The sequence below is a fragment of the Pan troglodytes genome, chromosome 11, assembly GCF_028858775.2.
Source record: "Pan troglodytes isolate AG18354 chromosome 11, NHGRI_mPanTro3-v2.0_pri, whole genome shotgun sequence".
NCBI classification, from domain to species: domain Eukaryota; kingdom Metazoa; phylum Chordata; class Mammalia; order Primates; family Hominidae; genus Pan; species Pan troglodytes.
In genome coordinates, this window is record NC_072409.2 from 22,604,389 (window position 1) to 22,619,618 (window position 15,230).

General features: G+C 37.6%; 1 long non-coding RNA gene across 3 annotated transcripts in view; it reads right to left on the bottom strand.

Annotated features, from left to right (window-relative positions):
* LOC107976760 (uncharacterized) overlaps positions 1-15,230 on the bottom strand; it is a 157,682-nt gene that overhangs the window by 65,078 nt on the left and 77,374 nt on the right. The window contains exon 3 of one of the 3 annotated variants that reach the window (XR_010148580.1): positions 1,228-4,109. The exons of the other annotated variants lie outside the window; for them this stretch is intronic. This is a non-coding gene — a long non-coding RNA (uncharacterized LOC107976760). Of the gene's footprint in view, positions 1-1,227; positions 4,110-15,230 lie in introns of those variants that run through there. 3 annotated transcript variants of the gene reach the window in all.

The window sequence follows — 15,230 nt, forward strand, 5'->3', positions numbered from 1 at the left end:
AAGATTTTTTTAAAGCATTTCTTCTAGAGTTAGTTGACCAAAGACAAGCTCTTTCGGTTTTCTTTTTGTCTGTAAAATCCTTTATTTTGCTTTAGCATTTTAAATATATTCATGTTGATAGAATATTCCAGATCGACTTGTTTTTAATTTTGTTTTTGTCTTTATTCAATACTTTAATAATGTTGCTTTACTTTCCTCTGAGTTCCATTTTTCCTGATGAGTATTCAGCATTACCTTTTATCCTCTGTGCATAATGAGTTGTTTTTGTTTGTCTGATCACAACATTTTTTTATCATTGGTTTAAGAAATTTTATTATGATGTGCCTTGTTGTAGTTTTCCTTGTGTTTCTCCTGCTTGTTATTTGTGCTCCTGGGATATGTGAGTTTATAATTTTCTTTGAATGTGGAGAATTTTCAGTCATTATTTCTTTAAATACTGTCTTGTTATTCTTTCTCTCTCTTCCCTCCTTTGGGGACTCCAATTACACATATATGTGGTTGCTTCTAGTTGTCCCATAGCTCACAGATTTCTTGGTTATGGTGATGTCTGTCGTGTTTCTGCATGCAAAATTTTAATTACCGTATTTGTAATTAGTAAGCATTATGTGTGGAGATAATTTGAAACTATTTAAATAGTATGCCTTTCATCATCCCTAATGGTAGTATACATTGATGCGTACAATGATTATTACAATGGTGTTTTCCAAGTGGTAATTTTTATTTACATTATTCCTCTTATATTTATCAGTGTAATTCTATCTGACAGGCAGAATAATGGTCCTCCCAAAATGGCTATGCCTTAAACCCCAGAACTTGTGTATATACTATGTTTCATGGCAAGGAGGAAATCAGATTGTAGATGAAATTATATAGGCTAATCAGACAACCTTAAGAAAAGGAGCTCAGTTTGGATGGCCCAGATGGTCCTATGTAACCACAAGGGTCCTTTAAGTGGAGGAGATGTGGAAGAGTTGTGTCAGATCCATATGGGAAAAATTCTGCTGATTATCCCTGACACTGATGATGGAAGGAACCACAATCCTAGGAATGCAGGAAGTCTGTTGAAGCTGGAAATGGGAAGAAAATGTATTCTCCCTTAGAGCTTTCTGTAAGAAATCTACTTCGGCTCACACTTGATTTTATCCCAGTGAGACCCATTTCAAACTTCTGACCTCCAGAACTATAATTTTTTAATTTAAGAATTAATTTGTTTTCTTTAATAAATTTGTAGTACAACATTACTCCAAAAACATCATTTTTGCCCAACATAATTTCATTGTAATAGTAATAAGAAAAAAAATTAAACTGATTTTCAGCCAGAGAGCCACATCCTTCCTATGTCTGAATGAGTTTTCTTCGGGTACTGGCGTTTCCCTTTACATTCTAAAGATGTGCATGTCAGGTTAATTGATGTGTCTAAATTGTCTGAATGGTGTGAGTGCATGCGTGTGCATGTGTTTGTATGTATGTATGTGTATGTGTGAGTGAGTGTGCTCTGCCATAGAATGGCATCTGGTCCAGTATTGGTTCCCACCTTGCTTCCTGAGTTGCCAGGATAGAGTCTAGCCCCTGGTGACCCTGAACTGGAATAATTGGGTAAATAATTATCTTACTTTTCTTTCAGTGTTTAATGTTAGCAATTTTTTAGTCTTTATTTTGAAGTTGGGTAATTTTTTTTTTGTGACCAGCAATATATGCTAGGAAATGAACTCTTGTTATATCAATTAGCCTATGGTAAAATTGATTTCCTGAACCAGTTGAAAAGTCAGAGTTTTCAAAAATCTATCCACTATGTAAAGTGAAGAGTCACCATAATTTGTTACAATAACAATAGGAAACTAATAGATTGTACCATAAGAAAGGGTATCTTTTTCTCTCTACTTATTTACTGACATTCATTCATTTATTCATTCACTTATTCCTTTGTTATATCAGCATAAATTTATGGATATTTATTTTATTTTATAACTTACATCATTCAGTGTTTTTATTTTCTATTTTTTGCTTGACTCAACCCAGACTTAGCCATTCAGCTTTCTTCATATCGACTCCTCTGTCCTTTCTGCATGTCTCTGTTATATGATGAGCACTTTCTCACCCATCTCTGTTATATGATGAGCACTTCCTCACCCGGCAGTGCTTACACTCAACCCAATGCTACACTGACCTTCATGAATCATATTTCATATACTTAGTTGCTTCTCAGAATTACTAGTGAACTTGATATATCAAAAAAACAATGCGGTCTGCAAAAGGAAAAAATATTAAAAGCCATATGAATACTCACATCTTTAAAAGTCTGATTAAAGATATTCACAACCATTCACCACTAACGTTTGAAATCGACATAAAGGAAACCATATCAGTTCTAAAAATGCCCTTGTTCCACAATTGAAATTGACATCTTGTGCTGCAATTTTGTTTCTTCATGCCTTCATGTCAGCATTTATTTATGCCCTTGTTTTAATCTAAAAGGAAGTCAGAATACAAGTTTCCAACACAGATAAAAGCTCATCAAAACCAAAACTTAAACTTCCAAAACTAATGAATCAGTGATTATTACCAATATAATCCAAAGAGTTTTTGCTTCATTAATGCTTACCTTTAAAATGTTAAGTTAAATATGTATTTACAGTTCGTTAATAACTTACCATGCAGCAGAGGTATTTGAGGCCACTAAAAATTGAAAATAATTCTATAAAATTAATCTTTATGATTACTCTATAGGTAATGAGAACATGAAATTTGATTTACAAACTACTTCTCAAAAATATAGGTGCTGTACAGAATAAGACTTACTTACAAATGAGATAAAATATATATTGGTGCCTCATGGCAGAACTATGGGGAATGTGTAACTTTTGTAGGCTGCCTCAATAGTCTTCATGCACTTGAATAATAATTTTTAGAGCATTGGGCTGTTATTCTTTAAATATTTCCCTAATAAAATAAGTAACCTTCTGGACTTTTCAAAATTCCAGCTCAAAAATCTAACTCAGCAGTGTTTTAGGTATTTAAATAAGAAACGACATCATTTACCTATAGAAGAATGCTCCAAGACAAACCAACAGTACTTCCTTGGTTAAAAAAAGAAAGACAGAGAAAACCAGTCTTTCAATAAGATGAGAAAGAGGCCAAGCAAGGAAAGCAGTCTCACATAACCACTCTGTTAGTAAGGGATAGCTCCTGAATGTAAATCCAGACTGGATGATGGCAAATTCAGTGTTTTTTAATTCATTACAGCTGGAGACAGAGGCAGAAAAATACTGGGTATCTATGAGGAGATAGCACTTCAGGTGCATCTTAAAGGCTAGATATGGTTTAAGGGTAGGCATTATTGAAGAAAGAGCAGAGGCAGAAGGTTAGCATTCCACACAGAAAGTCAATCTGAAATAAAAGCACAGAACTAGAAACTTTGGGCAATTAATTCAGTCTGTTAACAGTAACATACGAAGAGCCATAATGGGAAACTGGAATCAAGTTGGAGGTACACTGTGATGAGCCTTGAATGACACCCCTAGGTGAAGGACATCATATTTGCCTTCCAAGCATCCACTACTGCATCTCTCCACAATGGCTCATTTTGTTTGGCTAGAAATTCCTTTAATTCATGCTTCCACAGTTGGTCCTGATTCTCCTCAACTAACAGATTACAGCAGTCCCACAAATCTTCCCACAGGGTTCAACTCAGAGATGGGTTTTAAACCGAAACCTAAGGCAGTCAACTCCTAATATCGCTATAGATTCAACGATTGGTTCAGAGGTAGGTCCATACCTTAAGAAGAAGCCATTGAAAAAAATCCCTTGACTCTTGTTTGTCTCTCTGCCTCTAGATCGTGTGGAGTGCAGACAGAATACCCATGACTGCTTTAAACATTTTTCCATTCATGAGAAAGGCTGACTAAAGAATAAAGCTGACATTTGGAGGGGAACTAAGAGAATAACAGAGAAACAGCTTACACCTTTGCATTAGTAAATTTTCACACTGCTATAAAGAAATACCTGAGACTGGGTAATTTATAAAGGAAAGGGGTTTAACTGACTCACAGTTCCACGTGGTTGGGGAGGCCTCAGGAAACTCGCAATCATGGCCGAAGGGGAAACAGTACCTGTTACATGGCAACAGGAGAAAGAGAAAGAGAATGAAGCGGGAAGGGGCCCCTTATAAAACCATCAGATCTCGCGAGAACTCACTCACTATCATGAGAACAGCATGAGGAAAACAGCCTACCAGGTTTTTCCTTAGACACAAGGGAATTATGGGTATTACAATTCAAAATGAAATTTAAGTAGGAACACAGATCCAAACCATATAAAACCTTATCAAATTGTGTCTATAGTGCAAATTACCTGTGGATTTCTCAGGGATATAAAACAGTATATTCTCATTACCTTTTAAATTATTGTGAGTTTGTTATTGTTCTTTGCAATCAAAAGTATCCTGATAGATTAATTATTTAGAAAAGAGGAAACGTTTGAAGGTTTTCAAATGTGGATATAAAATGATCAGTGTGGTATTATTGAAAGATGCTTTTGATATCTCAGTGGAAGCTGGATTGGAGTAGGCCGTTTGGAAACAAAGAGAAAGAAAAATGGGGATGATATTACACTCATTTAAATGGAAGATGAATCCTAACTTCACATATGGCAGTGATATAGGAATGTGGATAAACTGAGGAACATGAACAGGGTCAAACCGAAGAGTATCTTTAGTGTTGACAACCAAGTGAGAAATAGTATTTGACTCATATTTTAGGCTCTGCTCATTCATCCCTCTCCCCTTAAGGGGTAGAACATGCTAATGTGAATTTCCAAGTGAGTTATGTATGGGAACTGATCTTTGACATGGTCCTGGCATGGAAATAACAAACAGGACTCCATTACTTTAGATTATCAATTGTCCAGTTCCTGGAGCCCAATCATGATGAAGCATCGCTGCAGAGTGAGAGGGCAAGAGAAAGAAAAGGACAGATGGAGGGGGAACAAGAGTAGAATGGGTAGAGAGGTGATCGAGTGTTGGATGGCTTCCAGGAAAATGTTGATCCCAAATAACTTGACTGAGGTGTTACATAATAAAATTATGTAACAATGATAATAATGATAATCATAATACTAATCAAGTTATCATAATAGACATTAATTCTTATTAAGCAGTTACCACATTTCAGCCACTGTACAAAAAATTTATATGCTCTACCTTGCTCAAGTCTTAGAAAGAAACTTGCTCAAGACCAAACAGCTATGAAGATTTGGAGCTGGTATGGAACAGAGTATGCCTGACCACATGGTTGTAGAAACATAATTTTTAAAAATGATACCATCCAGGTCCTCACCTCCCTAGTTGAATCTCTTACCAACTGACACTTCAGCTCTAACCTGTACCAGTTTTCCTTTCTATTGCTAGTCTTTTCCCACACATTCTTCTTATTCAGCTTGAATATCACTTCTCCTGACATAACTTGCATGACTTTCTGGATCTGAAAAACACTCTTCCCATGGTATATCGCCCCATGATAGTGTTAAATGCTAAGTTGTCCACTTTCCATGATAAACCAGAGACTATACAGATACTTGATTGTTTTGCTCTCTGATTGACACACAATGATTATTCATTAATTGTGTTGAATAAATGAATGCAGTCAGAAGGGGAGTGTGTTGGGAAGACAACGTTATTTGTAAGAAAAAATATGTGTGTCTATTTGTGTGTGTGCAGGGAAGGGGGGCTTGCTTTCAAAAATAAGATTTAAACATCAGCAAGAATATGCTTAGGCTTTTTTTTTCCAGTGTCCCAGGGCCTGTCTCGGTGAGGAGGACTTCTGCATTGGGTAGCAAGGCATGGTTGTGTATGTCTATGCTTCCCACATCTCCTTTTAAATGGCTAGATTTAGCATGAAAATTTCAACTTCAAATAGTCTCCAAAGACATGGTTGGTGACCAGCATAATACTTTTGGTGGCAAAAGGAAAAAAACGAAAGTAATGCAAGAAATGGTCAAAGAGAAAAGAGGCCAGACAATTCAATCTCCTTCCACAAGCACTCAAGCAATTAAAATAAAAACAATTACTCATATACATAGAGCAGGTCAGCACTTTTATTTTATTATTGTTTTTACAGAACAAGGGAAATGCATAACTTCTAAGAGGCAGCGATATAAATATTTCAGCTGATAGTAAGTCCAGGACCAACAAGGTAAAATAAACTAGATTTAAACAATCAATTTTACACAGAACTGCAAAAGATATTGCGAAATTCTGCAAAATTGCAGATCCAATTTCCCTAGAATATACTTCAGCCTACGAAAACCTTGACAATTATTCGTGTTGGAGGACAAGGCATAAATGCAGACAATGGGAAAACAAACACTCAATCATCTGGTTTCAGAATGGCCCAGGGTCTAAAAAATGCCTGTTTGTCTCTTCGTCCCTGAAACCTGGAGCTGGTCTTCTGATCTCTATACCTTCTAATACATACATTTCCAGTAACAATAAATGTGGGTTCTTTGGGAAGAGGCTAGAAAGACTCACTAGTCACAGTAAGCTTTGGCCTTCCTCTTAGTATGAAGAGGCTTTCTGCATTTTTGAACTTCATACTTAGTTTTCCTTCGGATTTTCTTTGAGGAGAAATTACTATGTGCAGCCAGGCACAGTGGTTCACACCTATAATCCCAGCACTTTGGGAGGCTGAGGTGAGTGGATAACTTGAGGCCAGGAGTTCGAGACCAGCCTGGCCAACATGGTGAAACCTTGTCTTTACTAAAAATACAAAAGTTAGCCTGATGTGGTGGCACACACCTGTGATCCTAGCTACTCAGGAAGGTGAGGCAGGAGAATCACTTGAACCCAAGAGGTGAAGGTTGCTGTGAGCCAAGATCATGCCACTGCACTTCAGCCTGGGTGACAGAGCGAGACTGTCTCAAAAAAAAAAAAAATTATTGTGTGGTAGACACGTGGTCATCCAAAGGTTTTTATTTTTAATAAAACCTTGCATTATGACATTCTGAAGTTTTGTCTTTCTTTATCTACTGGCCAACATTCAGATTATCAGTCTGAAATCACAGATCTGACTCTTATGCCACTGCTCATTTCCTTTCTGTGACCACTGATTGTCTTCAGGACAATCTCCAAACTCCTGAGCCTGGCACACAAAGTTCTCATGCTTTGTCCTTGCTGAAATCTTTAATCTCATTTCCCACTACTGCCTAATGTAAGTCCCACTCTTCACTCATACAGAAGTGTGTGGTGATTCTTAGCTGTCTGGATTGTGGCACGCCTTCAGCATTGCTGTGCGGAGTGATTTCCCACCTCTCACACCCAGTTCTACCACCTGTCTTCTCACTCCATCCTTGTCTATCTAGTGAATTTCCATATAACCTTTAATCTGAGCTCAATAATTACCTTCTTTGAGAAAACTTTTCTTATTCTCACAGGCAGATATTGGAATTGTGTATATAGTTAACTTCAGGTTGTTGAGACCTCCACTGACCACTTAGGATGCTCTATCATTCCTTTTTACTTACAAATCAATTTATTCAACAAGGCTATGCCTCTTAGGGCAAAGACTGTGTATTATTTTTCTCTGAGTCCCCTGGCTCAGGATCTTGCTTGATGCAAAATCAGTACTCAGAAAATAGTTGTTGGTTTCAGAGGCTGTAAATTTTTGTTCAGTTTTCATTCATTCATTCATTCATTCAATAAACGTTCATTGAGTTTCCATCCTGGGCCAGCCTTCATACTAGGTACTGAGGATGTAATAGTGGGTAAAATAGATAATACCCCAGATCTTATGAAGTATACTGACTGAAAGAGGAGTCAGAAATTATTCCCTGATCCCAGTGGTCAACATACATCTACAAATTAACCCTAAATGAAAGGCTGTTATTATGATACTGTGATTGGTGGATTAGGGTAGGCTACACCGATGGAGTGACCATTACACTTGGATATGAGCAATAATCTGACATTAAGGATTTAGAGGTGGGAAATGGAGATTATGTCACATAGAAGAGCTGGAGCGTTTAGAAGTTCTGTAATGAGAAGAAGCACGGTTTATTTCAATGAACACAACGCACAGAGAAGAAAGATTTAGGCCAGTAGTTCTCAACCAGGAGCAATTTTGATCCCCCAGGATACATTTGGCAATATGGAGACATTTTGATTGTCACACCTGGGGTATGGTGTGGGTATCTAGTGGGTGGAGACCAGAAATGCTGCTAAATATCTTACTGATGCTGAGGAAAGCCCCCAACATATCAATAATGCCAATGTTGAGAGGCCTTAATCAAATTTAGTATTAAATGAGGCTTTAATACATTTTAAGTGTCAAAATGAAGCTTTTATTTATTTTGGGGTTTGGCTTTTTGTATGTGTGTGTTTGATTTTATTTATTTATGTTTAATATTAGATTCAGAAGATACATGTGCATGTATGTTACATGCGTGATGCTGTGTGATGCTGATAATTTAATAATCAGCATCTTATTATTACATTATTATGTAATTATATATAATATAATAATTATATTTTAGGATATTATTAGATAATAATTGTTGTATTATTAGCATATTATTCTAACAATCATGCTATCCAAGTACCGACCACAGTAACCAGTGGGTAGTTTTTCAACACTTATCTGCATCCTTCCCTCTCCACTTTTGGAGTGGCCCATACCTATTGATACCATCTTTGTGTCCATGTGTACCCAGTGTTTAGCTTCCACTTATAAATGAGAATATGCGGTATTTGGTTGTCTGTTTCTGCCTTAATTCACTTAGGCTAATGGCCTCCAGCTGCATCCATGTTTCCATGTTGCTGCAAAGAATGCAATTTCATTCTTTTTTTTGGCTGCATAGTATTCCATGGTGCATATGTGCCACATTTTCTTTACGCAGTTCACTGTTGATGGGCACCTAGTTTGATTCCATGCCTTTGCTATTGTGAATGGTGCTGCAATAAACATATTAATGCAGGAGTCCTTTTGGTAGAACAATTTATTTTCTTTTGAGTACATATCCAGTAATGGCATTGCTGGGTCAAATAGTAATTCTATTTTTAATTCTTTGAGCAATCTCCAAACTACTTTTTACAAGGGTGAAAATGATTTGCATTCCCACCAGAAGTGTATAAGTGTTCCCCTTTCTCTGAATCCTCACTAGCATCTGTTATTTTTTTGACATTTAAATAATGGTCATTTTTGCAGCAGTAAGGTGGTATCTCACTGTTGTTTTGATTTGTATTTCTTTGATGATTAGTGATGTTGAGCATAGTTTCATATGTTTGTTGGTCACTTATATGTCTTCTTTTGAGTAGTCTATTCATGTACTTTGCCCACTTTTTAATTGACATATTTGTCTCTATACTATTCATTTGTTTAAGTTCCATGTAGATTCTGGATATTAGTCCTTTGTCAGATGCATAGTTGGCAAATATTTTCTCCTATTCTGTAGGTTGTCTACTTCCTCTGTTGATAGTTTCTTTTGCTGTACATCAGCTCTTTTGTTTAATTAGATCCCATTTATCTATTTTTTATTTAGTTGCACTTGCTTTTGGAGTCTTCGTCATAAATTATTTGCCTAGGTCAATGTTTAGATGAGAATTTCCTAGGTTTCCTGCTAGGATTTTTATTGAGGTCTTACATTTAACCCTTTAACCCATCTGGAGTTAATTTTTGTATCTGGTTACAGGTAGGGGTCCAGTTTCATTCTTCTGCATATGGTTAGCCAGTTTTCCCAACACCATTTGTTGAATAAAGTGTCTTTTCCCCACTGTATATTTTTGTCAGTTTTTTCAAAGATCAGTTGGTTGTAGGTGTGTGGCTTCATTTCAGCATTTTCTATTCTATTCCATACATCTATGCATCTATTTTTGTACCAGTATCATGCTGCTTTAGTTATCATAGCATTGTAGTATGGTTTGAAATTAGGTAACGTGATTCTTCTGAATTTATTCTTTTTACTTAAGAATGCCTTGGCCATTTGGGCTTTTTTTGGTTCCATATACATTTTAGAATAGTTTCTTCTAATTCTGTGAAAAAAAATGACATTAGCAATTTGATAGTAATAGCATAGAATCTGTAAATTGCTTTGGGAAGTATGGACATTTTAACAATATTGATTCTTTCAACCTATTTTAATTATTAAGGCCTTTTTTCCTTTTGACTTAGGAAATTTCTCCAAATTCTGTTTCTTAATCATACTTGCTTCTTTATTACTGATAATGATATTACTGATAATGACCTCTCACTCCTGATGTAGCAGGCTGCCTCTGGTCATCCCTCTCAACTTCATGGTCCAGATGATCACTATTTTCTGGAGGACATGTCATGCAAGACTCAGGCTTCATTTCCCCTTCAGATTATGGCCTTTTCCCAGCTCCACATTTGGTTCTGGAAATTCCTGCAGAATTTAAGCACCACCCTTGGCTTGTCAGGAATGGAAAACCAGATAAAAAGCTCACAAAGTTCTCAGTACAAAGCAGGTGCTCTAAAAATATCTGTAAGCCTACACTAACTTACCATTTACATTTGTTGCAGATACATACAAACCTACATTATGCTGTATTCCTACATGATCCTGAGCAACCAGAATATCAAGGGCCATGTGATAATTAAAGTTCACGTTCTGGAGGTCCTTGAGCAATAGACTAAGTCACTCTGTGAATTTTGGAAACAGTGATGTATTCCTGGATTGCTTCTCAATCAGATCTATAAAACAAAGTTATTTGTAGAAAATTTCAAAAGACATGTGCTCAAGCTCACTGAGATATGATGAATGGAATATTCATGGGTGGGACTTAGACTTTTGTATTAGGAGAAATATCTTTAGGTCATGCTGATGGTCAGCCATGGCAGGAAACTACTAAACCAGAGTATCATTAAGGAATTTGCGACAGACACCTAAACATAAAGTCTAAAAAGTTTTAGAGTTGACTAATGAATGAAGCAAACACTCTCTTTCTCTTTTGTTTTGTTTTTGGAATAAAGCTTGTATTAGTCCATAATGAAGCAAACACTCTCTTTCTCTTTCATTTTGTTTTTGGAATAAAGCTTGTATTAGTCCATTCTCACACTGCTATAAAGAAATACCTGAAACTGGATAATTTATAAAGAAAGGAGGTTTAATTGACTCATGATTCTGCAGGCTATACAGGAAGCATAGCTGAGGAGGCCTCAGGAACTTACAATCATGGTGGAAGTTGAAGAGGAAGGAGGTATGTCTTACATGGCAGAAGCAGAAGAAAGAGTGAAGGGGGATGTACTACCCACTTTTAAACAACCAGATTTTGTGAGAACTCTATTATGAGACAGCACTAAGGAGATGATGCTAACCATCAGAAACCACCCTCATGATCCAGTGACTTCTCCCCAGGCCCCAACTGCAGCAGTGGGGATTATAATTCAATATGAGATTTAGGTGAGGATACAGAGCCAAACCATATTGTTCCACCTCTGGACCCTCCCTAATCTCATGTCCTTCTCACATTTCAAAACTAATCATGCCTTCCAAATAGTCCCCCAGATTTTTAACTCATTCCAGCATTAACTCAAAAGTTCAAGTCCAAAGTCTCATCTGAGACAAGGCAAGCCTCTACTGCCTATGAACCTGAAAAATCAAAAACAACTTAGTTGCATCCAAGATACAATGCAGATACAGATATCACATAAATGCTCTTGTTCCAAGAGGGAGAACTTTGCCAAAACAAAGGGGCTACAGGTCCCAGGCAAGTCTGAAACCCAGCAGGGCAGTCATTAAACCTCAAAGCTCCGAAATAATGTCCCTTGGCTCCATGTTTCAAATCCAAGCCATACTGATGCAAGGAGTGGGCTCCCAAGGCCTTGAGCAGCTTTGCCTCTGTGGCTCTGCATGGTACAGCCACTGTGGCTCCTTTCACAAGCTGGCATTGAGTGCCTCTGGCTTTTCCAGGTGCACAATGCAAGCTTTCACTGGGTCTACCATTCTGGGATCTGGAAGATGGTGACACTCTTCTCATAGCTTCATTAGGCAATGCCCCAGTGGGGACTCTCTGTGTGGGGCTCCAACCCCACATTTCCCCCTCTGCACTGCCTCAGTAGAGGCTCTCCGTGAGGGCTCCACCCCTGCAGCAGACTTCTGCCTGGACATCCAGGCATTTCTGTACATTTTCTGAAATCTAGGCAGAAGCTCCCAATCCTCAACTCTTGCCCTTTTAGCCAAAGTTGAAGCTGGAGTGGCTGAGACACAGGGAGCAGTGTCCCAAGGTTGCACAGGGAAGTGAGGCCCTGGGCCTGACCCACAAAACCTTTTTTCCCTCCTATGTCTTCAGCTCTGTGATGGAAGGAGCTACCAGGAAGGTCAAGGCATTTTCCTCATTGTCTTGGCTATTAACATTTGGCTCCTTTTTACTTATGCAAATTTCTGTAGGCTGCTTGTATTCCTCCCCAGAAAATGGAATTTTCATTTCTACCACATGACCAGGCTGCAAATTTTTCTTTTTCTTTTTCTTTTTTTTTTTTTGATGGAGTCTTGCTCTTGTCACCCAGGCTGGAGTGTGCAATTGTGTGGTCTCAGCTCACTGCAACCTCCACCTCCCAAGTTCAAGTGATTCTCCCGTCTCAGTCTCCCGAGTAGCTGGGATTACAGGCACACGCCACTAAGCCTGGCTAATTTTTGTATTTTTAGTAGAGATGGGGTTTCACCATGTTGGCCAGGCTGGTCTCAAACTCCTGATCCCAGGTGATCTGCCCACCTTAGCCTCCCAAAGTGCTAGAATTACAGGTGTGAGCCACCACACCTGGCTTGACTACAAACTTTTCAAGCTTTCACACCCTGCTTCCCTTTTAAATAGAAGATCCAGTTTCAGATAATCTCTTTGCTCACCATATGACCATATGCTTTTAGAAGCAGCCAGGCTATTTCTTGAATACTTTGCTGCTTAGAAATTTCTTCTGCCAGATACTTGAAATCATCACTCTCAAGTTCAGTTTCACCTAGAGCAGGGATACAATGCCTCCAGTCTCTTTGCTAAAGCATAGCAAGAGTGACCTTTACTCCATTTCTCAATAAGTTTCTCATCTCCCTCTGAGACCACCTCATCTGGATTTCATTGGCCATATCACTATCAGTATTTTGGTCAAAGCCATTCAACAAGTCTCTAGGAAGTTCCAAATTTTCTCTCATCTTCTTGTCTTCTTCTGAGCCCTCTGAACTGTTCTAACCTCTGCCCGTTACCCAGTTTCAAAGTTGCTTCCACATTTTTAGGTATGTTTATAGCAATACCCAACTTATCCATTCTCACACGGCTATAGAAATACCTGAAACTGGGTAATTTATAAAGAAAAGAGGTTTAATTGGCTCATGGTTCTGCAGATTGTACAGCAACCATGGCTGGGGAGGCCTCAGCAAACTTGCAATCATGGCAGAAGGTGAAGAGAAAGGAGGGACAGCTTACATGGCAGGAGGAAAAAAAGTGAAGGGGGAGGTGTTACACACTTTGAAACAAACAGATATCATGAGACAGCACTAGGGGGATGGTGCTAAACCATTAGAAACCACCACCATGATCCAATCACCTTTCACTAGGCTCCACCTCCAATATTGGGGATTACAATTCAACATGAGATTTGGGTGAGAACACAGAGCCAAACAATATCAAATCTTGAACTGGGCTGTTTGTCAGAATTCTTATTTCACTCAAATGTTAGGTATTTGTTGTATATATATGGCCGTTTAGAGATGGTAACTGTTCCAAAATTTTACACTGAGCCCAGACCTTCCAGAGAATGAAGAAGTGAGACTCTTCAAGAAACTGCTGTGTTAATGTGCCAATTATCTGCATACAGCTTAAGTTACTAGCTTAAAATTCTATTTTTAATTGATTATCATTTTTATTTGCCTCTCAGCCACCTAACTGTGCTACTATTTTCTATAAGTTTCTCAGATTGACAAAAATTTTATGGAATAAAAAATGCTAAAAAAGTAAAATTATATAGATAAGAATATAGACAAAATGCAGTTGAAAAATTACTGAACTCAAATTCCATTCAAATTCTGGGTCCTGTGATTATTTGCTAAGTGCTTTGTGGAAAATCATATTAGCTCTGTGGGATTTAAATTTTCCATAGGTAAACGAGGTGTGATAACTTTTAAGTTCTTAACTAATGGGTGAGAACAAAGGTATCCATCAATTTCATAAATGTTTTACATGATTTTATGAATGTTGATGGGTACACTTGTTTCACATCAATACCGTCTCCAGATAAGGTCTGCAGAAAAATCTCAATAAAATTAGTGTCTCGATGGAGGCAATAACCAATAAGTAAATAAGTTAGATATCAGCAGATAAGTTATATGATCCCTTTGCCTATTTTATAGTTATATTGATCTATCTACTGTTTATTTAAAAATTAAGTACTTTGGATTTGATACACATTGTAGATGTATAGTGCACAATGATGGAAATATTTGAAAATGATACAACATAATTTTTCTGAGACATTAAATTATACACCTCAAACCAAAAGTCATCTCTGGTGCTTCAAATATTCTATATTTTTGTCCCTATCAGTTTGTCTCACACAGCTATACTTTCATTAAGTTTCTATTGCATTTGCCAGAGTGGTGATAACAGACAAGATGTCAACTCAGTCATGGAGTGAAGAATGAATCAAAATAAAAATCTTCCGTTTCTTCAATAATCCCACATTAAACTTGAGACCATCCCAATTCTTGGGATAGCCTTAAAGATAGAAGGGATTACACATTGTTGCCTACTTCTAGAATGAGGGAATCTGGGGGAATAGTTGAAGACTTGCTCAAAGCCACAGAGAATATCAACATTGAAGTGACTAGTTTCTGACCCCAAACTACCAGATCAACAGGATTCTCTGCATTTTCCTTATTATAGCTTGTAATGTCTCTCAGAAAGGATACAGGTAGCATCCTTTTAGGAGGATTCCCTGCGTCTCAGGCAGGAGAAGTAACTAGTTCCTGAAAACACCCCAACCTAGTTTTTAATTCTGATCAGACTCTCTTGGAAAGTCTAGCTCTCTCTTCCTAGAAGTATGCGTTTACACAAGATATTTAACCTCCCTGACGTTCAATTTTTCTTTTTGATAAATAGAGGATAATGGTAGCTATCTCATATGGTGTTGAAAGTTTCATTTAGGGCAAAGCGTAAGTCTTTTCACAGATTTATCTTCAATACCAAATGTGTCACCTTGCACATAGCAAGCATTTAACAAGTGCTCCTTTCTGACTCA